Source organism: Lygodium microphyllum, chromosome 6 (assembly GCF_053477565.2).
Source record: "Lygodium microphyllum isolate KBCC chromosome 6, Lygodium_microphyllum_v1.1.10, whole genome shotgun sequence".
Lineage (NCBI taxonomy): Eukaryota > Viridiplantae > Streptophyta > Polypodiopsida > Schizaeales > Lygodiaceae > Lygodium > Lygodium microphyllum.
Genome location: NC_141140.1, coordinates 169483727 through 169510858, shown reverse-complemented (window position 1 = coordinate 169510858; position 27132 = coordinate 169483727).

Genomic DNA, 27132 nt, shown 5'->3' with positions numbered 1-27132 from the left:
AGATCAATCTTTTTATTCCAAGCTCATGAAGATTGTTTGAGACCATAGAGTGCCTGATGAAGTCTACAAGCAAGATTTTTCTTATGTTTGACTACAAATCCCTTTGGTTGCTCCATGTATATCTCTTCTTTTAAATCACCATTAAGAAAAAGAGTTCTCACATCCATTTGGTGAACCTCCAAATCAAACTCAATAGCAAAAAATAACAAGATCCAAATACTTATAATATGAACAACAGGTGAGAAATTTTCATGATAATCAACTCAAGCAATTTGTGAGAACCCTTTGGCAACAAGCATTGCTTTGAATTTGTTAAATCTTCCATCTGCTTTTGTATTAGTCTTATAAACCCACTTTCATTTAATAGCAATACATCCAGGTGGTAACTTAATTAGAACCCATGTACCTTTAGAACCCTTTTTCCATAGTCAGCTTCCATGGCCTCCTGCCATTGTTCCTTTTGTGTGGGGATGATATGGCATCACTATAAGAGATAGGGTCTTCACAAATATTGAGAGTATTCTCAAGAAAATTAGCATCATAAACATGACAAGTACCATGCTCATTATCAATTAAAAGATCAACATAAAGATCAATGCCAAGGTCATCATCAGCAACAATAGGTGCAGGTTGTGAATCCTGATTTGAAGAGTCAATATTATCCCATCAAGTAGGTTCATCATCATATAGAAAAGGAAAGGAAGTGAGTAATGACTTTGTATCATCAATGTCTTGTAGTGACCACCTCCACCCAGCATCCTCTTGAGACCATGTGTTGCCCATAAGTTGCTCATTGAAAATAGCATCAAAACTTATGATTACCTTCTTGGAAGATGGATCATAAAACTTGTATCCCTTAGAAAAAGTTGAATATCCAATGAAAGTAACTTGCAAACTAGGAGGATTAAGTTTTCTGCAAGTCTCTTTGGGTACATGAGTATAAGCAATACATCCAAAAGTTTGAAAATATGAAACATAAGAAGTTTCACCTATCCAAGTAGTAATTGGTATTTTACCAGAAGGAGGAGTTGTAGGAAGATGATTTTACACAAGTTTTGCTATCAAGACTGCTTTAGCCTAGAAACATTAAGATAAGCCAAAATGCTTCAGTTATAAGTCATGTTTCCTATAGCACCAAAATAAATAATAAAAAATGATCCATCACAAACATGAAGCATCCTTTTTGGAGAGAGAGAGTAACTCACACAATTTTCTTCTTCAGTAGTGTTGTCATGTGTAGTAGCATATGCTCTATTACGATCTGAATCAAAATGCCTCTTGAAACATAGATGGGTTGGATGATCACTGTTTTTTCAGTAATCACAAGGAGAATAATATCTGGATAAATGTGATTGTTTATTTGTAATACCATGTTCTTCATCATATTGTTTTTCCCAGAAATCATCTCTAGTGTGACCATTTCTATTGCAATAAGAACAATGTATGTTAGGAAACTTGAGATGAGAGAAGTTACCACCACAATTAGTCCTACATGTAGAGCATGGAAAGGAATGCCTTCAAGCAAGTAATGCTTGGTTGACTTGTTTTGACTATGTGTTCTCTTGTGAGATCATAATTGTTTCTTTATTTGTGTGGCGTTTCTCATGTCGTTGTGAATATTCAATGAAAGATATACAAGCTCGATCAAAATTGATCCCATCTTTGTTAGATAATATGGCAACAATATTATCATAAGTAGGATCCTTTTATAGTATCAAGAAGTTATGTTACCAATTGCATTTGTGGAATAGCATCACTAGCCGGTAGCAAGTTGATTAATAATGTTCTTGAATGATTCGATATGCAATTTCTGTAATAGATTTCTTCTCAAAATTCTCTATCAAATACTCCCATATAGCTTGTGAGGCTAAAAGATTACATACATCAAGCATAAGAGATTCTTGAAGAGCAAAAATAATATACCAATGAACTACTTTGTCGCGTTTAACCCACTCATTATAAAGAGTTTGCCACTCTTCAAAGATAGGTCCTTCAGTTACAAGGGTATTATCATGAACCTAATCAATATGAACTCCTCTATGGAAGGGAATTAAAGCTCATACTACCAAAGGTGCTACATGATTCTCAATATGAACTCTTCTATGGAGGGGAGTTAAAGCATGACAAAATCCTCAATTTAATGGTTTCCATTGCATATGCAATAGAAAGTGGGGGAGACTTGCGGATCATCAAAATGGATTGAAACAAGGTCTACAATAGGATTTGGTGGGATTTTTTCACTTGAGTCATGGCTAGACTAGGAATGGGGAGACAACCTTACCATATGGTGAATGTACTCTTCAACAATGTAGCCACAAAAGTGGGGTTCAATGATACCTATCCCACGCTTTTTGGTTTAAGTAGATTAGTCAAATAAGGATGTTTACTTGTACCTATACTCTTCACCAAAGTTGGTGATCCACTAGCTAAGATGGTGGATATCAAAGTGTAGAGAGGACCACTCCATGGTCTCCCTCTTCAAAGATAGGTCCTTCAGTTACAAGGGTATTATCATGAGCCTAATCAATATGAACTCCTCTATTGAAGGGAATTAAAGATCATACTACCAAAGGTGCTACATGGTTCTCAATATTAGCTCCTCTATGGAAGGCAATTAAAGCATGACAAAATCCTCAATTTAATGGTTGCCATTGCATATGCAATAGAAAGTGGGGGAGAGTTGGGGATCATCAAAATGGATTCAATTAAGGTCTACAATAGGATTTGGTGGGATTTTTTCACTTTAGTCATGGCTATACTAGGAATGGGGAGACAACCTTACCATATGGTGAATGTAGTCTTCAACAATGTAGCCACAAAAGTGGGGGTCAACTCTTCAAAGATAGGTCCTTCAGTTACAAGGGTATTATCATGAGACTAATCAATATGAACTCCTCTATGGAAGGGAATTAAAGCTCATACTACCAAAGGTACCACATGATTCTCAATATTAGCTCCTCTATGGAAGGGAATTAAAGCATGACAAAATCCTCAATTTAATGGTTGCCATTGCATATGCAATAGAAAGTGGGGGAGAGTTAGGGATTATCAAAATGGATTCAAATAAGGTCTACAATAGGATTTGGTGGGACTTTTTCACTTTAGTCATGGCTAGACTAGGAATGGGGAGACAACCTTACCTTATGGTGAATGTACTCTTCAACAATGTAGCCACAAAAGTGGGGGTCAACAATACCTATCCCAGCCTTTTTGGTTTAAGAAAATTAGTCAAATAAGGATGTTTACTTGTACCTATGCTCTTCACCAAAGTTGGTGATCCACTAGCTAAGATGGTGGATATCAAAGTGTAGAGAGGACCACTACATGGTCTCCCTCTACTAATAACTCCCAAATATGCACCCAACTTTTTGTCAATGATAAGTCAAATCTAATTTTACCCAACATGGCTAATTTGGGGCTAATGTTTATGAGCAGTTCTGAGGCACAAAAAATAGTAAGCTTACCATGTATATTCTCTATCTAGGTTTGGAAGATACCTTGGATTCCTCAATTGGGTTGTAAGATAATCAAAGCGATGGAATTTTTCTCGTATTTAGAGTGCCCTCTAGGGTTGGGCATATGGATTGGATACTAGGAAAGAGGGGAAATAGAATAAACACATTTTATACCTTGGCTCTAAGTTTTTGAGGCAACTAAGTAGTGGTAGACAAGATACTCTCAGCTTCCTTAATGCTTTTGATAGTAGTAAACCTTTTTAAAATCTCATAGATAATTCAATATATTGGTAATGTACAACTACTCTTATTAAAAGTACATGGATGCTTCAATGTTGTCCATATCAAAGACAACAAAATCTCCCCTCTTGCTAATGATTAAACTATCATATCTACTAGTGTTATATGTATTGAGCTACTCAAATATTGGCTAGCAATTAGTCATATGTTACCTTCACGTGGCTTGTTGCACCATTGAAATAAACGTTTGAAGGATTAAGGAGGAGAAATTCTCAAATTATCAGAGAAAATTATTATAGAAAAAGCAACAAGCATTATACTTACATTAGATGGGCATGAAATAAACAAATTAGAGCGATGTTTGGCATTGTCCAAGTGGATTTGTTGATAAAGAGGCATACCCATGGAGGTAGCCAATAAGTGCAATACCTCAATTGCATATGAGAAATCCATTGGACGAGTCAGAGGCACTGATGGGGTTAAAGGATTCATAGACTGAGGGGTGTTACCATATTTTCCATAGTCAGCTTCCCATCCAAGGGTGTTTGTAACCTTTTCTTGGAATGACGCATGTTATGACAGGGAATTTATTTCTTTTCTCACATAGCACTTTTGTTTGTGTTTTTTTATTTTTCTTTTCCTTTCTTTTCTTTTCTTTTTCCCTACTACTGAGGGTGTTTCTACCTTTTCTCAAATAGATTGGCATGAGAGGGACCTAAGTCCTTTTCTCCCATGAACGATATATATATAGATTTTTTCCCTTTTTTTGTTAGAAAAGGAGAATTGAAAAGGCGAAATGAAGCCACATCATCAAGATCAACAAAAAGGCTATCGAGAGTATTAGGTAAAGCAGTATTGACCATCATGCGAGAAATGAGGAAGCTATCGGCCATGATTGTAAGGATCCCTAGGGAGGGTAATACATCCTAAGGTGATAGCCATTAATCAAGAAGGGATCATCCGAAGCATCGACTGTTTGGACTTGGATAGAATCATTAGGGCTGACATCAAGTACGTTATAGGGGCCCATCCATCATTGTTGAAGCTTTCTTGGAAGCTTTCCAAAGCGCAAATCATAGGCTAGGACTTAGTCATGTTCCTTGATAATCGGCTTCTAAATAGAAGGTATTGTCTCTATCATTCATGGATAGTTTGAGGAGCATTTCTCCTTGTAATATCAAGGCTTTCTTTTCCACAGAATCTCTTGTCTACCCTAATTTACTAATGATGGTTTGTTGTAGGGCATTGAAGGTTTTCTTTCACTATTCTCGTTCTTGCAGATGCACTTGGTGATCCTTTCTCATTGTTGCACTTTGGATTTTTCCTGGCAAATCACCATCTTACATTCACTGAATGCATGGCCCAGTCATAAATTTCCTTCCTTGAGTCTTCCATTTTCTGTTTGGTATGATTTGTACCTAGTTTGCATTTCCTCAAGTCTTTTCTTGGTGTTTTGGAGGGTTCCTTCTTTATGCTGAAGATCTTTTTATAGTATTGCTTCCCTTTGATTAGTGGTTTGGTCTTTTACTTTTAAGAAACTCTCATTTTCCTTCAATTCCTTCTTGAATGGCTCCTTTAAGAGGTTTTCTTTTTCCACCCAACCTTTTGGAAATGTGCTTCTATGGATTCTTGTTCTTGTAATGCCTTTTATATGTCCTTATCCTAGATGGCTCTAGCCATGTGGAGATCTTCTCTCTTTTCTTGAAGTTGTGTTTTCTTTTTCTTGAGCTGTTCATGTTGTTTTGCTATTTGTTTCTCTTTTTCTATAATGGAGTTCTTATAACTTTCTAGCAACTCATCCTACTCTTCCTACAGATCCTGGTTTTTATTTAAATGTGTTAGTCTTTGCCCTCTTAAGGTCTTCACACATCCTCCCTAAGGTTTCTATTCCTCTTGCTTTTCCATGTTGTTCAAGGTGGTTGTGGGCACTTCTCCTAGATTTTGCATGTTGCTACTTTACTTTGGCTAGGTTAGACACTTGCACTTGTAGCTGGTCCCTCTTTCTTTGCATGTTGAGAAATAGTTTCAAGGGTATAGGTTCTTCATATTCCCTCTCCTTATACTTCTTAGAGTTGGATTCTCCCTTTTTAAGGGCTATCATAGTCATGACTTGTTCCCAGATGGAGGTCTCTAATGATGGTTGGATAACCTTACTCAGACCCTTGCTCTCTTGCTATGAGTGGCCAACTTCTAGTTTGTCAAAGTTTGAGTGGGAGATTCTATCTACCATCTCAATTTGTCTTTGTTCCTCCTCATTGACCATGTCTTCTCTTGAAGTCTTTCATTTTGCTACTCTTTTTCTAGTTCTTTCTTAGTAGAATCAGTTAGTTGGGTGCTGGGTACCAGTTTTGCTGATGAGGGACTCCAAGCGGTGAAACTAGCATGTGGATAAGCATTGATTCATAGTTGATGATTGTATTCTTGTCCTCATCAGTGCGACTCATTTTGGACTGTGTATCTTTTTGAAACACCTTATAATCTCCTACCAAGGACTTAGAAATACACTCTAGCCATAGTGCATTGAAACCGTGGTTCACTATATTTCGTATCATAATATCCTCCATGAACCATTTGGGAATCCTTAGAAGGCTAGACGTAGGCTTATTGTAAGTGAAGATGTGTCACAAGACTTCTGTAGTAGCCATTCATTCCTCATCCCCCACTTCTGTAAAGAGCACACCCTTTGGTGTCACCACATTTGGGTCCTTCCAAGCCTAGGATATCGTTACTAGTTTTGTCATTTTATTGTATTTGCTTGTTTCTCTTTTCAGTGTCCAAATGTTTGTTCCACTAGTTTAGGTGTGATTTTAATGACCTTTTCCCGATTTTTCCAATGTTCTCCATAGCATCTAGAACATGTTTCCTTCTACTTGGCAACCATAGTTCATAGCTTTAGAAGCTATGAAATTAATAGAATGAGTAGATGCTTTAATGAGGGTGGCTAACTCACAATTTTCTATAATCTCTCTGAGTGCTTGATAATGGTTTATGAAGTGGTCAAGATTACTTGTACGTCTGAAATAGATTTTCCCCACTTCAAACATGTTTAGTTGGATATTGAAGTATGCACTTTGCAAAGGAGAGAATATTTTTTTTTCCTTGTTAAGAAAATCTTTGGCTAATATTGATATCACTCCAATCACTCGTTGTTGTGACTCCTACAAAGCCAAGAGACAAATGATAAGAAATTGTTTCTTAGTTAAAGAAAATGATTTATTGTGTAGCAATTTTACCAAAAATTGAATTCCTACATCTATTTATAATCAGAATTCATTGTGAACCTGTCATGTTACCATTTTGATGGCTAAACTTTTTACTTGTTGGATTTAGTTGATTTGGTTGCACGATTCTCACGGGTCTGTGGATTGGTTGGTTGGTCTTGTCTAGTTATTGGTATTATCTCCCACCGTCTTGCAAAAACCAAGCTTCCTAGCTTGGGAGACGAGTGAAGTGTGTGCGTCCATAATAATCGAGGATAGTTAAGTCTTCCAGGATAGTTGGACCATTAAAGTGGCTAGCAACATGGAGTTCTTCCTCTATGAACAATTTATCGATGAGAGGATGATGAAGTAACTCTTGCAGTGGCATGAAGGCACGAGCTTGGATGATGGGGAAAATTGATGTGGGCTCACAGTGAGTTGGATCATGTTTGAGGAAGTTGAAGAACTTTTAGTGTTCTATAGTTGTAACCACCTTATTTCCAGCCATGGCTACTTACGATTTGTTTAGGATGTGACTAGTGGAGCTTCTTAATTGCTGTTGCAGGTTGGAAATAGCACTCGAGTCTATGAGGAGTGTGCTAGGAGGAGAGTAGTTGACATTTCATTAACTGGTCCTATGGGAAGTCTTGTGCTAATTTTTCTAGAATTGTGATGCATTTGTGGAAGAGGTGTTCATGCGCTTTCAATGTGGGAGACCACAAGGAGATTGATGAGAGCATATCAATGTCCACCATGCCCAAGTCCATCAATATGTGTCGATACCATCTACTAGCCAATCTTTATTTCTCAATGGGAGAGACAATTACTTGAGCCATCTTTGCTTTGAAATCTTCCCAATTGTTAACCTATTGGTTTTCTCTTTTATGAACGTCCATAATGTGTGAGCAAAGACTTCAAGGTGAAGCATAACAAAGTGAATCTCTTGGTCGTTAGATCTAGAGAAAATGTAAAAGTAAGAATCTAACTTTCATGTCCACTCCAAATCAGTTGGTGATAATGAATTTCCACAATACATTGTTGACACTATTTTATCACAAAGTTCCATCTCTACAAAGACTTATTATCCATTTCATGCTTAGGAATTCATGTCTAGATATCTATGAATGGGAGATGAAAGATTAGAAGCACTCCTATGATATTTCGTTTGAAACTTGCTTGGAGAACTACATGGTTGACTTCTAGCTGTTGGAGGAGGGTTGAATGTATGAATGCTAAAAATTGAGTCATCAATCGTGAAATAAGCCTCTCCAATCTCATAAATGATATGTTGTATACACTTCTTTCCAATGATACCAGCCTATGGGTTAGGATTCAAAGGCTAAAATGATTGCTTATCTCTACTTTCTTTGGCTATCACTTGTGCTACCACAAGCATGGAAATTGAGGCTCTAAGATTGTCTAAAGATTCCATAGTAAAAGAGTTAAATTCCTCTAAGGAGCCCTTAGTAGAGTAGGCCCTTTCTTATCCATAGCTTCATTAGTTTGGATGTTTGACAAAACCACTTTCTTCACCACTTGATCGCATTTAGAAATGAACTGGACATCTCTGATGGAATGTCTAGCTTCAAGGTTACAAAGTGTGACATTGAGAGTGCTATATGTGCCATATTCTTGTGATTCTTCTTCATCATGATGTGGCTTAGGTATTGCTTCAGGTGCTTCTTTGATATTTTGTTGGGCATCATCATTAGCTTTGTTCTTTACCTTGTTTCCAACCATTTTTGCTCATTGCCATAGTGTAGTCCAAATATACCCCTTATCACAAAAATGGCTATAACCTTTCGCCATGATATTATAATTAAGAAATTTTTAATCCAAAATGAAGCTTAAAAATAGATCTTTAGGATGAGCCATAAAATTTTATTTCAAATTTGAATAAAAAATATTACTCCTGCAAAAACTTGACCTTATTAATAGAGGCTGAATAAACCTATAGTCACCTATAATTGATGTGTAATCCCTCTAAACTAATCAATAAAGGATCTATTTTAATACTCTTTAGCTAAATATTTCAAGTCTTCAATTTCTTCACTTGGGGTACATTTGTGAGGGATAAAACGCTAAGACATGCTCCCTTTAAGAGCTGTGAATAATTGAGAGGAGGGCAAAGTTTACTTCGGGTGAGCTGGTTGCACCCCTTTAGGATCTTTGATAGTAAGGGCCATTCTCTCTCTCTTTTGTCCTACTATCTCTCCCAACATCCACGTTTTTCCTCAGCTGGAATATCCATGGCATGAGCATTCTACTCTATGAAAATAGGGGTGATATGCATTACTCAAATGATTATTTTAGCCTTCAATGATAGACATTGATGGATCAATAAAAAAGGAATTGAAAATTGGGGAGTGGAAGAGGGTCTTACGACAACAAATTAGTGACTCGTTGATTGCAGTATTTACCCTTGACAATTTACTTCTTGGATACAAGAGAACTAAAAGATCAAATCAAAGTTATATATAAAATCATGCAAAATTGGAATCAAGATTGAATTGAAATGGAATTGATGTTAAGATTCAATTTAGAAGCTTTGATTTTCTTAAAGAAGATTTTAATCTCTGATCTACGGTTCATTCAAAGGCTCAAGTAACTAGTATCTTTCATCAACAAAGTGAATGAGCTTGAGCAAGTGGATTAAGAGAGATTTCAAAGATTAAAAGTGAATGAAATACTTTCTCTAAGCTTGAAGAAGACGAAGGATTCAAATAGAATCAAGCTTTACCAATTTGTGGAAGAAGAATACCCGAATTTAATCCATAAGCTCCATGCACATCATCCATATGAATCGACCTATCCTTTTCTTGAGGACCATAAAGCCTTTGCCGCTTGAGCCTTCTTGAATTCTTGAATGCAAGAAATTCAAGATCTTTTATCGCGAACCCTAAAATAGAACTCCATTGTTCTTAATAGATTGAAATATCATTCAATGTCTTTAATATTGACATCTATGTTGCATGATGATGGTAGTAGAACAACCTTGAAGGTCATGAAGTACCAAAACTTGAAGAAATCTTAAGCTTCAAGGTTGAATCTATGGCTACCCTCTAATTTCCCTCCTGCACTTTACGGTTTTAGAGAAATGGATAAAGATCAAATGTTGAATCTTACCAAGACTTGCTATAATATCTTTGAAATGAATGCTCAATTAGTAGTTCATCAACACAACAGAGATCAGAGGTAGCAATGAGAGATGGAGAGAGTAGGGAATTCAATGCAAAATGTATGGTGATTTTCAAGCAATGTCATCAAACCTATACTCCATATGTTCTTCAAGATTCATGGAACATTTGTCCCATTGTTAGAGAGAAAGATATGGTCACTCAAGAGCAAGAGGAAGGGTTCCTTACAACCACCATGAGAACTTCTACAAAAGCTGAAAAGAAAGTTGAAAGATAAAGTGTATTTGATATAGTGAGTGGACCTCTAATCCTCACTAACTCTAATATCCTTGTTTTTAACTATTTTACCTCTAGAATGGTCTATTTCTTGAGCATGACCTACCATTCTGTCCATGATGCATCCAAATTGGTTTCTAGGTCTTACTATATGTAAAGAAAGGATATTTCTTAACATCCTTTCAACACACGTTATATAGAATATTTCTTATAGGTGGACCCATTGACCTAATCTTTTAAGCAGGAAATCAAGGATAAGATTATAACCAAAGGGATCAAAGACCAATGCTTTAATACCACTTGTTAAGAAGATAGCTGAGCGATGAGAGAAGAGAGTGGAGAAGAGAGAGAAAAGAGGAGAAGGACGGAATGATGAGGAGAAAGAAAGACTAGAAAGATACCAAGAAGAGCGAGAAGACATAAAAGTTATGAACAAAAATGTGAAATGAGAGACAATAACTATATTATTTGTGAAAGTGATTATAGCTGTGTCATTTTGACAATGTATTATTAAGAATACTGTATCAAATTAAATGTCTTCCCAAAGCTTGTAACATCCATTTTATGTCATTCCGAATATCTTCAAGTTCTATAGGTCATGTAGATCGTGAAGGTACTACTAAATCTTCCATCTTGTCATAGCTTAGATCATGTGACTTTTCATGCCAGGTTTACCAAATGTCAACAAGGGGGGTATATGTCAAGCCATAAATGATAGGGGTTTAGAAGAATAGAAAAGATGAAATGAAGAATCAAGAGAACCAAAACTACTCTACGTATTACTCTACAAATATATCATATATATACCATCTTAGATCACAAACATTGTTCTAATAGCCTAAAGCATCCAACAATAGTAGGCAAGTAGAAGCCTTAAGTAAGAAACTCTCTATCAAAATCCTGAGTACAACAGTCCCATCCTGAACTTGCTCTATAACTCTTTTTTCTCTAATTTTCTCCTCCAAATTCATAATATAGTTGTCTCGATACTCAAATTGACTAGGATAGACTTGATCTACAAGCTACCGTGGGTAGAATTGCAAATATCATCTCAAAATCATTAAAAAAGAAAAATTTCATAAAGCACATGTATTTTTTATATTTTTAGGTTTAGACACCTTATAGCACTCAAGATAACTCCTTACATGTGTTTTTATTTAACCAAATTTTTTATTTAATTATTAGCACTCAATCACTAATATTCATTCGATTTCAGAGACTGGTTTTGAATCTAGGAAATAAATCAAGATCATGAGTAAGTATCCCATAGCCATATACCTAGAATATTTATATGGATGCCTTTTTCTTGTTTTTTGTTTTTAATTAAACATGTAACGACATGACAATGCTAATTTTTACAAACTACAAACTTATGCATCAAGCAAGACTTAACTATTTTTCTTGATTCCTTCAGTGTTTGCAAAACTAGATATAGACAATAGAAGGTGCTTGGTGGGCTTTTACCATCTACAGGATGGCTTGTTACTCAAAGATATGGAGAAGAGGCTGAGAAGTTCAATTAGGAGGGATTCAACACTGCTGGGGATTTGTCACCACAACGTGGATTTTATAAAAGATATATGTGGATATCTTCAATATGGCTAAAATTCCCAAGATCCCCAATATCCTTTCACTGAAAATGACCTAAAACTTACTGCCTCAAATATGCTTTCATCTCCAACAAAGCCGCACTAATACTCCAATGGATGTTCATTTAGGTATTGTGACTCTACCTATCATAAATAATCAAATTAAAGAATATCCAACCCTTAAAAATGTAGTTGAGATCCTCAATAAAATGAAGGACTTTCCTAAAGCTAATGATACTTGGAAATATTATGTGAGTGATGTTGAATCAAGTTGGAAGGCTGCATTAGTTGCAATAGAAATGGCTACATTAAATCCAAGTGTATAGGGTCCATGTAGAAGATTTTAATATGAGGTTCTAGGGATCTCTTGATGCAATGGTTGATGCTTAAGATGCTCTAGTGGCTATTTATGTTGGGTATAAAAGCTACTATTGCACCTCATGAAGCTCTTGTATTGTTTTTGACAAAAGCATAAGAAGCTACCTAAATTTCTATGTTATTAAAAAAAAAATCATGACAAACATACTTATACAATATATCTATATGAGGTGTATTACGTCATAACTCAATTATATCCATAAGTAGACATATTTACGATTACGATAGCTTTTTGAGGTAGATTGAAGCTTATATCTCTGGCCCATACATTGGCAACAAAAGCTCATGCATTTGAGTACTTGCATGCTAGGCCACCTCCACTCCAAGAATCAAGTTACTATCTAGACCATGACTCTCGTATTTTGGGTTTAAAGAACTTGTTCTATACCTTGAGCTGTGGTAAGAGAGTAGTTGAGGAGAAACCATGTGTAGTGGATCAATGATCTATTGAAAACAAGCGAAAGGTTACACAGACTCAAAATAAGAAGCCTCAAATTCCCACATGCACCAAAGCTCATACTATAGAGATTGATTAATTAGAATGGTATGGACATTGTAAAGACCTAGCAGGTTACCAAAACACACTAGCTCAAAAAGAGGAGTAACTGGAACACCAAGACAAATGGCAGAATACTAGTCATAAGAATAATTGTATGAGCTTGTCTAATGTAGATTTAACAAGTTCTTGGTAGCAACAACAACCACTTTGCAGCACTAAAAGATTACTGAGTTGCCTCAGTAATATACTCCACACCATAACTAACTTTAATGGCATGAGAAGGAAAGTTTTCAAATCTATAACCTGAGATCGAAAGTTCATAGTTGTATACAACATCCATTTTATAGCTTGAGAAGGGAAGTATGCAACTATATAGTGCAACATGCAAGCCTTTGCTCCTTCAAATGATGAATCTAAGTTGAGCAAGAAGAAGAATGGGAGTGGCTATTTTAGCAACCAAGAACGTGTTGAAATCTTTAATAATATGGATTCTTGAAAGTAGGAGTTTCTTTGAAGATCAATGAAAGCAAAAAAATATTAAAAATCCATTTACTTAACTATTTTCCTTCTCAACTTGAGCAATTCAATGGCTTTTTTCTTACATAGTTTAAGTCATTATCTAGTTTTTAGGATTTGATAATCAATGCTTCTTCAATTTCTCAACCCATTGAACTATCCCATTTTGTGTTTGAACTCAAGGTGCTCACTATATGTAAACCCTAGGTATCGCATGTGTTCAAGGCCTAATTAAAAAACCCCTCATGTGCAAATTTATCATGAATAAAACACACCTTTTCCCCATTCAATTTGTGAACATCCCCATTAAATAATACCCTTCCATATATATAAAAGATCTAAGAAAGGTTTTCTAAAAATTTCCAAGTGGTAGACTTACATAATTATGAGGGAACCTCGTGAGTGTTTGATTAAATTTCTAAGGATCAAAATGTATGTAATAGTATGTGCGTTATACATTTCTTTTAATAACCTATGGTTCACACATTCACATCACATACACAAACCTCCTAGTTCCCATTAATTTCCTTAATCGAATCAAATATTTTGGGATTGAACTCAAACCTTGATACCATATTGCAAAACTTCTCTATGCTAAGTAGGAAACTTCTCTAGTTGACACAACTATGATACTTGCTTTTGACTTATCCCTTAGGTTTATAGGAATCATAAACTTGAATGAGCTCATGATGGAGTGTGTATTGTGTTGATGGTAGCATCAAACAATCCATGCAAACCTAAGATGAGAAGAATAGGCAATGTTTATTTGAAACGAATAAGGCATATCCATGCAGTACATAGCATGGTGACTAAATGCCCCTTCTGTTTAATTGCTTCTTGATGATTAATGAATATGGTGATTGTTTGTAATATAGGTTGATAAGAAAATGTTATCCTATTAATCAAAGAGCATTCAAATTGAAGTAGAGGGTTTGTGTATGGGGTGTGCATGTGCATGTGTGCCTCTTACACAATGCAAGTTCATTTTATACAGTCGACTGCAAATTCCACTAGTTATAGGTTGAATGTACAAGATATAGACCATAAGATTGAATTCCCTTAATCTCATCTATAGAAAGTTTTCGAAGTATTTAGGTATATCTCTATACCCCCAATTCCCTACATTGGTAAATGCGGAATGTAATTCCCTAGTCTTATGCAAGAGTACATGTATAGACATATAGGAGATATTGAAAAATTCCCTAGAATTATAGATGCACAATGCCATTCCGTAGTTGTAGGAATAGATGGATAGGAAATGTTGGTACATTCTCATTACGAGTCCCCATTATTGAAAATGGGGAATGCTATCCCCTAATTACATGTGTTGGATACGACATGAACATGTGGCAAATGTTGAAATATTCCATGTAGGAAATGATAAAAAGCTCTTATAATCGATATAAACACACACATACAACTAAGCCACCTTGTAGTGTGTGATATACCCCTTCTAACTAGGTCTGCACGGGCCCGTGTAAGAAATCTATGAAGAAACAAGCTTCACATCATTACAACTACCAGTCAATTTCATCGATGGCGGCCGCATCGATGCACCTCCAGCACCCCCTCTGTCTAATCCTAGTAGCATTCATGTCCATCATCATAAGTTATGGCAATATTATACCCTCCTTCCCCTCCCCTCCATCATCATCAGTTATTACAACATTATGGAGGGAGCAGAGGCGACATTGCAGCTGTCCGTGTACTGACGGTGGCTATCTAGAGATCTCATTATGGATATTGCTCTTGGCATCGGCCTTGCTGGGTCAAGGCATGCCCGACCTATTTTGGGGTGCTTTCCCAGCAGATGTGGTAGAGTCAACTTGTCAGATGATCAAGGATGGATATCTCACCATCCTAGCTACTGTCACTGCTTACCGTGTGACCCGTGATTGGAACTTGCATGTATGTGGATTCTCCATGCGGTTTACTCTCAATTTACTATTTTTATTGCTTCATTTCTTTTAATACTCACTTTTGTACTAGATCCAAGCCATGGGGGGCTCTGATGCATCATCAAACTCCCCTGCTAGTATAGAGATTGTCTCCATCGATGATACAGGAGTCACCAATGTTGTAAGTGGCTCCTTGTTTTGAGTATGTAGTACACATGCTTATGTTGTGTAGCTATGCTTACATAGTTATTTTTCCTATTTATTGGGCTCTTAGGTCATAGGTGATGACAATGCTTGGATTGTGGGGTGCGGTCTTTATAATACGGGAGATGATGTCAAGTCCTTGTATAAAGAAGGGACCTCAACAAGTACTCTCACAACTGATCCATCAATGATGGTTCCATCCTCTTCCACCACATTAACCACCATCAAAGTGGATGTTTCTAACTTTATTGCTGAATATGAGGCTCTCACTCTTTCATCTTCAAATAATGAACGATGTCTCATGGATGTCTCACCCATTTGTGTTGGCGAAGGTTATCTTCCCGTACCTACGGTCTATTACTCACTAATATTTACAAAAAAGACCATTCTCTTTCATGGTTGGTTAAAATGATCAAAACGTTGGTCCTTCCACATAGTACAGACATCCATGGATCATCATTCCATAGCCTTTCTTCATGCACTTATGTATGTGCATGCCAAAGCTACACACATATATGTATATATTGATATCACATTGTTATCATCTTATGACTAATATTAGTTTCTCACACATATATGTATGTCAAACCTACACACATATATGTATATATGGGTATCGCATTGTTATCATCTTATGATTAATATTAGTTTCTCACACATATATGTATGTCAAACCTACGCACATACAAGTATGTATGGTTCTCGCATTGTTATCATCTTACGACTAATATTTGTTTCTCAGCTATGTTGATTGTGCATGACTCAACATGTTTGTGATCTAATGCTCATGTACTTGTCTTTGAGGTGTTATATACTCCAAAGTTACCATAAATCATGTATCTGACTAGAGCTCCCAATCAACTCCAAGTGCTGGTGGTGGTGGCATATTTGAAGTAGCTGGTGCACTATTCACATGTCTTGCAACTGATCAAATACTTGGGCCATTTTGTACAGTAGCTGTGGTGGGAGTTACCACTCTTGTAGGTGTGGGAGCAAGATGTGCTACCGATGCAATTGGAAGCTCTGTTAAAGGTGGAATCATTCATCCATGATCCTTTTCTTAGTCCTGTGCACGCATCTTTATGACCTGACATTATCTATTTCTGAATTTGATGCACCTCATTTCGAGGTTTGTACAAATATATAGTAATGTTGTAGGCAATGAAAACACAATAAGAGCTACGAGCATCCATAATTAATTGAATGGGTTTATGGTGTAGGAGCCTCCATGGTAATGACAGAGGCTGGACATTGCAAAAAGATATGTGACATTGAGATTGGAGAAAGATTTTACAACATTTTTCTATTTACATTTGAAATGGTTGCACTATCCTAACAAATAATTTCTGTTTCTCATTTTTTTAAATATTATTTAGCTACTCCCATTTTACTACTTCATCATGCACAACTTATTCTTTTTACCTTCTATTTTCATAAAAGGTTGCAGTCTGAATTATATATATGGATTTGGGCATGCTGATGCAAATGCATCATCAATGTTTTTGCAACTTGAGCTCTCTCAAAATCATGGCTCTTTTGGCACACAAATAAAGAGGATTGAGCTCACTCCTTTGCACTTTGTTTTAATTCATTCTGGTAATTGATCAATATGGTGGATTTTCCCTCAACAAATTGACATTCTCATATCTTTAAACCCATACATTCTAGACCTCATTCATTTAACAACGTCTTTTCTTAGTAGGACATGACCATCTCTTTTATTACAAATATACAAAAGACATTGTCCTTGGTGATAAAATGTTGGTTTCGGATGAGAATATCAACCAAATGCCTTGTGTGAGTGCTTCACAAAGTATGTATTTTATGTATATTTCCATCTTCATGCTCAATAATAGCCCAATTTACAAAAATATGACAAGCTTTTAGCTTTTGAGTTTGCTTTTACAAAAATAGGAAATAAAGCTAGTGGACGGTGCCCATAGAGTCTGGCACGCCCAACACAATGTCCCAAATAGAAATAACATATCTGTGCGCATAGGCGCACATTACAAGGGAATGGGGAAATAGCGACGCCGATTAGCGACGGCGGATATCGGCGTCGCTATAGGCGTCGCTATTGGCGTTGTCGCAGATAGCGACGCATATAGCGACGCCGCAGGGAAAAAAAGCGCGGCCGAAACCAGAGCGCCGTTTTCATTTTGTTTTCTTCACCTTTGTGAGAGAAGAGGAGGAAGAGACTTGCTGCCGCCGCCGCCGCCGCCACTGCCACTGTCGTTGTTCGCGAAGGAGAGGAGGAGCCCTCGTTGCAAAGAGAAGCCGCCCACGCTCGCCATATCTCATTAGTGAGTCTCCCTCTCTCTTTCTTTTACTTGTTGAAGGTTTAAATCGTTCTCTTTTGTTTGTTTAGGAGAGGAAATGAAAGAGAAGGAGAGGGAGAGGGAGAGAGAGGGAGAGAAAGAGAGGGAGAGGGAGAGAAAGAGAGGGAGGGTGCATTTTCTCTCTCTCTCTCCCTTTTGCTTGTTTAATGTTTAAATTACTTTCTTCTTTGCTTGTTTAGGAGAGGAAACGAGAGAGTAAGAGAGAAAGAGAGGGAGAGGGAGAGGGAAAGAAAGAGAAAGAGAAATAGAGGGAGAGGGAGAGGGAGGGGGAGGAAATAGGAGAGGGAGAGAAAGAGAAAGAGAGGGAGAAGGAGGGAGAGTGCATTCTCTCTCTCCCTCCCTCTCCCTTTTGCTTGTTTAATGTTTGAATCACTTTATTTTTTGCTTGTTTAGGAGAGGAAATGAGAGAGAAAGAGAGTGAGAGGGAGAGGAAGGGGAAGGAAATGAGAGAGGGATAGAAAGAGAAAGAGAGGGAGAGTGCATTGTATCTCTCCCTCTCCCTTTTGCTTGGAGGATGTTTAAATCACTTTATTTTTTGCTTGTTTAGGAAATGAGAGAGAAAGAGAGATAGAGAGGGAGAGGGAGAAAAAGAGAAAGAGAGGGAGAGGGAGAGGAAGAGGGAGAGGGAGGGGGAGGGGAAGGAAATGAGAGAGGGAGAGAAAAAGGGAGGGGGAGGGAGAGGGAGTGAGGGAGAGGGAGAGGGAGAGGGAGAAAGAGGGAGGGAGAGGGAGAGGGAGGGGGAGGGAGGAAATGAGAGAGGGAGAGAAAGAGAAGGAGAGGGAGAGGGAGAGGGTGAGAGAAAGAGAGGAAGAGAGGAAGAGAGGGAGAGGGAGAGAAAGAGAGGGAGAGGGAAGGGAAGGAAATTTAAGATAATATACGTATTGATAATGGTATGCAATGTGCTTTGCATACGGCCACGTACTTCATCAAAATGAACCCAAAATTATTGTTATAGAAGAAGAAACCCTTAAATTGAGTATAGGATAATTTCTCTCAGGTCTTATGACTATGAGTAGAATTGATTGAAATAAATTTTATTACTATAGTTATAAAATTTCATAGATGGCGCACATTAATTTTAAAATGGATTACTTATACTCAAAGCCGAGATATAACAAAAAATTATCTATCGGGACAAACAAATCGTTGAGCATGATACAAGGCCGAGATATAACATCGGAAAATCTCTCGACTACTATATACAATGCAAGGTTTATGGTCAACTTGCAACTTGATGTACATCTCCATAAAGCTATCCATTTAAGCCTTGTTTGTTGTAATGTAGATAAGATGGCAAACGAAGAAGGTCCTATTGTTCAAGACCGCGAGTCGTATCTTAATCAGCGTGTCCCATGTCCTTGCTCTCAATGCAAGTTGGCAATTAGACGAAAACGCCGATTGTCTATAGAACACGTACGACGATTTGGCGAGTTTCAATCTGAGATCATTGATTAGGCGATTCCAGACTTTCAGCAAACGGTAATTTGAAGTTAGCATTTTTCATGCATTGTACTCTCAAGCTAATTGAAAACCATACACAATAAGATTGGGTCTTGTTGGCAAATTTTGTATCCAGGGGGGTGATGTTTCGACCCAAGGGGGAGTGCACCCTTTGCAGCCAATTAGAAGAGTTTGTGGACGTGCGATGGATGGATTGCAGGAGCCAATCGACCACTCGCAAGGCCCATCTATACCGTCAATGCCAGAGGAGACAGACAACCTTCCCGACTTGCCTACAATCTTGGAGCCTGAGATGGAGGCAATGATCGATGCATTGATTCCCATGGATGTTGAGACATTTGACCCGCTTAGAGAGGAAGCATCCATACCGATGGGTGCCGAGTATCTCGGTTGAAGACATTGCTTGCACTCTTAAGTGTGCAAGCAAAATACGGTTGAAGCGATACGAGTGTGACTGAGTTATTTAGGTACCTTGCACACAGACTTCATTGTTTTTTTTAAAAACAGTATTATTGCAAACATGGATGGATTTTTCAAGGTGTTTTATGATTTTTTCAGGTTATTGAAATATCATATATTGCCACTCGCAAACACCATGCCTGAGTCTTGTGATGATGCGCGACATGTTTTACGGAAGCTTGGCATGGACTACAATAACATCCATGCATGTATCAATGACTGCATATTGTTTCGAGATGAATACGAGACTATGGAGACATGCCCAAAGTGTGGTGCTCATAGGTATCGACAGGACTTGCAAGGGCAGACCATCCCTCAAAAAGTCCTCAGACACTTTCCGCTCATCCCCCGCATAAACCACATGTTTCGCACGTCTGCCATGGCAAGCTTGACAATGTGGCATGTGCAGAATAGGTCCACGGATGGAGTGCAAAGAATATCAGCAGATTCGCGCGCATGGAGCCACATTGACTCTACCTTCCCAGGCTTTACGCGAGAGCCAAGGAATCTTCGGCTCGGTCTCGCCATGGATGGTGTGAACCCATTCGGTCTGCGCTCGACTTCTTACAGTGTGTGGCCTATAGTGCTTGTCAACTACAACATTCCTCCATGGCTTTCTACGAAGAAAGGACATCTCATCCTTAGCTTGCTCGTCTCGGGCCGCTACAAAGTAAAAAATATGGACGTGTATCTTCGTCCATTAGTCGATGAGCTTAAGATTTTGTGGGAGGAGGGGGTCACGGTGCAAGATATGAGCAGGCGCGATGGTCGGCGGTCAGCCAACATTCGAGCCATTCTCATGTGGACGATGCATGACTTTCTGGGATTGGGAGAGTGCTCAGGTGAGCAGACCTTTGTTCTCGCCGGTAATATCTATATTTTATTTAATTCAATCAAGTATTCACTAGGTCGTGGATCACCTTGCAGGTCTCGTTACCTCAGGTTATCATGCATGTCCATTGTCTGGGCCACAGTTAGACTCCCGAAGGTCACAAACCATGAAGAAGATGGTATATCAAGGACAGCCGCTTTCTTGCCGGAGGATCATGAACTCAGGGAAGGTTTTCTTGGACGACCTCCAGCATGTATGAACGCTGCAAGCTGGTACGAGCTGAAAATGGTAAACCCGGATTCACATCCAAATGGAATGAGACGGTTCTCAGTTTTCTACGAGTTGCCATATTGGACCCACTTACAGGTCAACCACTTGTTGGATCCCATGCATATTTTCAAAAATGTGGGCAGCTTGCTATGGGACCACATCACAGGAAAGAGAGACACTATAGGGTCACGAATGGATTTAAAGGAGGTAGGTAAGATGGAGGCGCTTTGGCCGCAGTCGAGTGCTGAAGGGGGAGTGCAGCTTCCTCGCGCTCCCTGGGTTTTGTCTACCAAAGAAGAGCGCATTGTGAAGCAAGTAATCAAGTCTATCCGCACTCCGACGGGTATGATGCGTTCTCTCAGGTCCGCATTTTCTAAAGATGACCAGATTTCTGGGCTAAAATCCCATGATTGGCATAAGATATGTCAGGTTTGTGAACAGAATGGATTTTAATTAGCGTGGACATTTTGAAATTTGAAAAGTGACCATTATTCTTAATGCTTTCTCATTTGTGGCAGTTTGTCCTACCGATCGCGATCGCGGGATGCCTAACTCCAGAAATTCGCGGGGCCATTTACAAGCTGTCGACTTTGGTGCAATGGATCTCACAGAAAGAGATTAAGACATCCTCTATTGAATCCGCAAGGCGGGGAGTAGTTGAGACGGTCTGTCTCTTTGAGAAATACTTGCCCACTAGCATGCTCACGATACAAGTTCACCTTCTTGTGCATCTTGTGGATGAAGTGGAGATTGCTGGACCTGTCCATACGCGATGGATGTTCTTCCTGGAGCGCTTCATGAAAACCCTGAAAGGCTTTGTGCGACAACGAGCTCATCCGGAAGGTAGCATGGCGGAAGGTTGGTTGGTGTCAGAGGTGTTAGTGCATATCTCACAATGGCTACCAACAGTGGAACCAGACAATGAAATGCTATGGACGCTGAAGGACGATGACAGGCTGATTGGAGATGTGGTGGTTGGAAATGGGGTAGAAAAAAGAATGGATGCCTCAATGGAAGAGAAGGTGAATCGCTTTTGTATGTTGCACCATGCCTCCATGGAGACGTGGCTCGCCAAGTACCAGATTGCAAGGCAAGATCGAGAGGAAGCGCGAGCTGAATTCCGACGCAGTACGCGTCACCGACCGATTCGATATCCCGAAGGCATGGAGGAGATGCCGCGGTTTATGTCAACACGATGGTTGCATGGAGCCTTGACCGCAGCATCCAGCGAAGGGACAGAGGTCTCAATGGAGGAGTGGGAGTTCTCGAGGGGATGTAGTCCAAAGGTAATGAGGGGTTTAGAATGTGTCGTATCTAAATTTGCTTGCTACATCTAATTTGAGTGTTTCAATGTGCAGTACAAAATATATAGTGCAGCATGGTCGCGCGGACGGCATTTTCGGGTGGAGCGTATTGACAAAATGCGCTCCACAATGGACTGTGGTGTCATGGCAAGGTTTGAGCAAGAGAGCCGGCGATGAGCAATGGATCCGAACACGGTTGTGGATGAGATGGAGTATTTTGGGAATTTGCAAAGTATTATTACGGTGGATTACCGTAGCTTCTCCATGATAATATTCGACGTGCAGTGGTTCAAAGTGGTACTTGGAGGAGCTAGCGCAACAGTTCGACGAGGTCCATCTAGATTTCTCGAAATAGATTCCGAAAAAAAATGGATGGATTTGCGCGACACCTTTGTGTTGCCGGCCCATTGTGAACAGGTGCAACTAGGCATTTGCTTGCTAATTGTAATACGACATGGTTTATGTCACAATGGTTTGAAGACGGTTTGTAAGTGTTTGTGAACAGGTAATCTTCTATCCAAATCCCCGACAACCTCGATGGTGGTATGTTATATCTTCAACTCCTCGAGGTGCGAGAGTATACGATCAAAGCGATGTTCCAGGCATAGATGAAGAAAATATGCAAATAGAGGGATCGAAATTACAAGGGGTGGAGGCCACCGTAAGCTTGGAGCCCGCATCGGCTAACAATGATGGAAATACAGAAGTTGTAGAATTTTTTGAGAACGAGACAGACTCGTTATTTTGTGGTGACATGTCTATCGACCTTCCAGTGTATGCAAAGTTGTGTCAGGAGATTAACATGGGACCATAGAATACTTCATTCTTGGAGAATTGTATTACTCAATTCGTTGTTTAGATCTTCCATAAAGGTAGATAAGATATGCATTTTAAGAGGGATTTTTCAAAAATGATTTTATTAATGTGCTTTGTATAGTTTAAATTGATTATTCTAACATTATTTTTTATCTGTGCAGGTATCGACATTTTCAGGATGAGTCGAGGGATGAGGGATGAGGAGTTTCAGGAGATGATGGCACGTATGTCTCCAGATCAGCTCGCGAGATTCAGAGAGATAGCAGATCAGGAGCTGTCTCGTTCTTCGTCAGGGCGCTCTGCTAGATCAGCATCGGCGCGATTAGATGCTTCAGCTTCGAGCAGACGATCTCGACGCTTGCGACTTGGGCCAAAGGGAGGGACTGTGACTGCAAGAGGATCAGGGGGGTGCTGCTGTGGAGACACGGACGCGGTGTCTCCGTCTCGTCGTTCAGCTGGAGCTCGGTCACCTCCAGGATTTGTCACACCTTTGGGGACGTCCACTCTAGTTACTTCGGCTTTTGCGCAGCCGTCGGCAGATGTCACGCCTTTTGGTGGCACTCCTTTTGGTGGCACCCCCTCTGGTGGCACTCCTTTTGGTGGCACACCCTCTGGTGGCACCCCTTTGTGTGGCACTCCGGGAGAGGGTACTCCCGTCGGTACACCGGATGTTCAGGGGTCTCCTGGATATGCCCAGGAGCGTGGACGGAGATGGGAGAGGGCCCATACAAGGCACACTCCTAGGGATTATGGATACCTAGTGGATGGCAGGTCAGGAGCCATCATCATGAATGATGAGGGGAGGAGGGTGATGGCTCGCATGAGGGAGTTGTGCCAACAAGTTTTTCGGCACAACGTCCTGGATCATTGGAGGAACATACCGGAGGGGAGCAAGGAGTACATAGTAGCATCCTTGCACGAGGAGTTCCCGGTGCCAGCCGCAGTGGATAGATTCTCTACGGGCTGGATGATGGATTGCATGCGTGCATACATGTCACATAGACGATCCGACGCACGCAAGGCAATCAAGAGTGGGGCTCCAAAGCCTGAGTGGTTAGATGCAGACGACTGGCACCGACTGAGGGAGGAGGCTACAAATTTGCCAGGACGTTGGAGTTAGCAGCGGGAGGCGACGAGGGCACGAATCGAGGCCGGATCGGTACATCATCTTGGGAGTGGCGGCCACAGGACATATTTGGAGGACTTTGTAAGATTCTCTTTTGTTTTGCTTATTTGTTTTTTTGAGATATTCTTTGTACTGACAATCATGTTTCTAACAGTTAGCATTTTGTTTTCTTTGCAGCACTCCATTACAAATCGCGATCCGCAAGGCCTTGAAACTCGATATGCGGAGAGGCACGGTCTCAGATCATTGATCGACCGATTGTATAGACGCGGCGGCCCAGTAAGTCACTCATCTTTCTTGTCCGTAGTTACCATGAGATATTTGAATGCATTATTGTATGGTGGATTGATATGTTGTTTCTTTTTCTGCAGAATCCGTTTGATGCTCCTTTACAGTGGGAAGAGCTTTCGGGGGACGACAATTTGTAGCTCGCCCTTGGATCCTTAGAGCTCACATACCTTTAGTTTTTAGTCACCCGATCTATGTAGACATTTTCTATGTATTAGTGATATTGTTTTATGATTGTACCAATCGCATTTTATGCGATATCATGTATTTATTTCATCCATCAGTTTTATGATTTCAGTATACATTCTTTTTGTTTGCAAACGCTTTGTATGAAGCAGTGCAGAAACTATTTTGTATGGCTCTCATACATCACACAAACAATTTTTTTTTTCTCTATTACCGTCGCTATTTGCGTCGCAAATTTACTGCACGCATCGCTATTGTCGTCACTATCAGCGTTGCAAATTCTCTGTAACCATCGCTATATGCGTCGCATTTGCAACGCATATAGCGATGTATATAGCGACGCATATAGCGACGATTCTATGGCATTGTCAATAACGACGCTTTTTGCGACGATGGGGGCAAATTTTGTTGTTTGTATTTTCGTCGCTTTAAACGTCGCTATAAGGTCTATATCTTGTAGTGGCATACAAAATAATAATAAATAATCGATGTCTCAATAGACATGACAAAATATAGGCGTGGCGCCTATCAAAATATAATCCATAGGTCGAATACTTGCTAGACTCCAATGCTTTCCTCCGCCACTGCTGCTATCTCTACATATCAACTGAAGCATTCACAATCGTTAGTAAAATAATACAATTAAACCAACAAAAGTGAATACCTAGCAGTCTTCAGCTACATAAATAAATCAACTGGTTAGAAATAAATCCTAACCTTAATTTATTACGAGTGCGCACTCTAAACTCATAAATGTTTATTAATTTAATATGTATTTTGCAGAATCACCTGCTATGGAATCACCCATGTACACACTAAATTAATAAAATGCTCGAAAAGGACAGGCGTCCCCATCAACTTCTCGCACAAAGAATCCTCTTTGTGTATGAGCCCCGGTCATCAAAGTTTACGGAATCCACCGTAAAACCTCATGGAATCCACCGTGGCACGGAATCCACCGTGGAATATGCCTCCTGGCATCAAGAGGAGAGAAGAGGGAGTAAGGAGAGAAAAGAGGGAGAGAAGGAGAAGGAGAGAAGAAGAAGGAGAGGGAGAGAAGGAGAAGGAGAGAAGAGAAAGGAGGGAGAGAGAGAACAGGAGGAAGAGGGAGAGGAGGGAGAGAGAGAAGAGGAGGAATAGAGAGAGAGAAGGAGAAGGAGAGAAGGAGTGGGAGAGAGAAGGGAAGAAGTGGGAGAGAAGAAGGAGGAGTGGGAGAGAGAAGAGAAGAAGAGGGAGAGAGAAGAGAAGACGAGGGAGAGAAGGAGGAGAGAAGGAGTGAGGAGAGAGAAGAAGAGGGAGAGAAGGAGAAGGAGAGAAGAAGAAGGAGAGGGAGAGAGAAGAGAGGAAGAGGGAGAGAAGGAGAAGGAGAAGGAGGGAAGAGAAGGAGAGTGAGAAGAGAAGAAGAAGGAGAGGGAGAGAGAAGAGAAGAAGAGGGAGAGAAGGAGAAGGAGAGAAGAAGGGGTGGAAGAGAGAAAAGAAGAAGAAAGAGAGAAGAGAAGGAGAGAGAAGTAGAAAAAGAAGAAGAAGAGGAAAGAGAGAGAGAAGTAGAAAAAGAAGAAGAAGAGGAAAGAGAGAGAGAAGTAGAAAAAGAAGAAGAAGAGGAAGGAGAGAGAGAGAAGGACAAGAGAAGAGGAAGAAGAGAGGGAGAGAGAAAGGAGAAAGAGAAAGGAAGAGAGTTGGAGACAAGTTACCCACCCTCATCGACAAAGGATTCCCTCCCTGCGACCTTTTCCTCTCAAACCGATCAACCTGAAGGCCGCAAAGGGCCGGACTTCCCAAAACCCCAAGTAGAAATGTCACTCAAGAAGAAAATCATGGTAAGCGTAGGTGACAAAGCTACCGGTAATGCTGAAGAGGCGAGCGGAGTGACCAACGCAACAAACACGAATCAAACCCAGGTTCTAAGCTTTAAAATTGATTAAGCATTATTTCTCATGGATGGAATGAAGGGGTTAGCTATGTGCATGGGACAAGAATGAGTCTTAGGGTTTTTTTGTTACTCTAAGCACTAGGTTGAATGCGTGAAATGGTAGAGAATGAAATTCGCATAAGTTTATATGCATGATAGCTTTTACACACATAAAATGTTGAGGTTATCGCCTTACTTCACATAAAATGATAGCTTTTTAACCAGTTCAATGCATGAATAGTCATTTAGAATTCATGTTTTCCAATCATGATTAAAAGAAACACATGAAATGTTACTTTCTTTTCATGAGATACACTTGTACCGTTGGTTAAAAACCTAGACTTTCATAAACGCAAGTCACATGTGATCCGGTGCATTAGGAATAAGTACTCGTTGCCAGGAATGAAGTGAGATAAAGCTCGTTTAGGACATTCAACTTTACTAAGCGCACCATGTGCATGATGGTTAAGGTTGATTGGAAAATTCTGCATAGAACCGCACTAAGAGAAATGGAAGAAACGCATGCGTCTAGACTATATCTTGAAGGCCCAAATGAAGAGTCCTAGTGTTTTGACCGAACTTGGTTAGAACTAGAAGAATAAAAGACCTTTAGTTGGGTTGCAAATGAAGGCATGACCGTTGCCTTGACTGTCTAGTTAACGCTTGGATTAGGTTAAGATACCATAAGGAAGAACCCAAGGGAAGAGCAACTCAAAATAGGTTAACTTGCATTTGCTTGCATAATCTTGT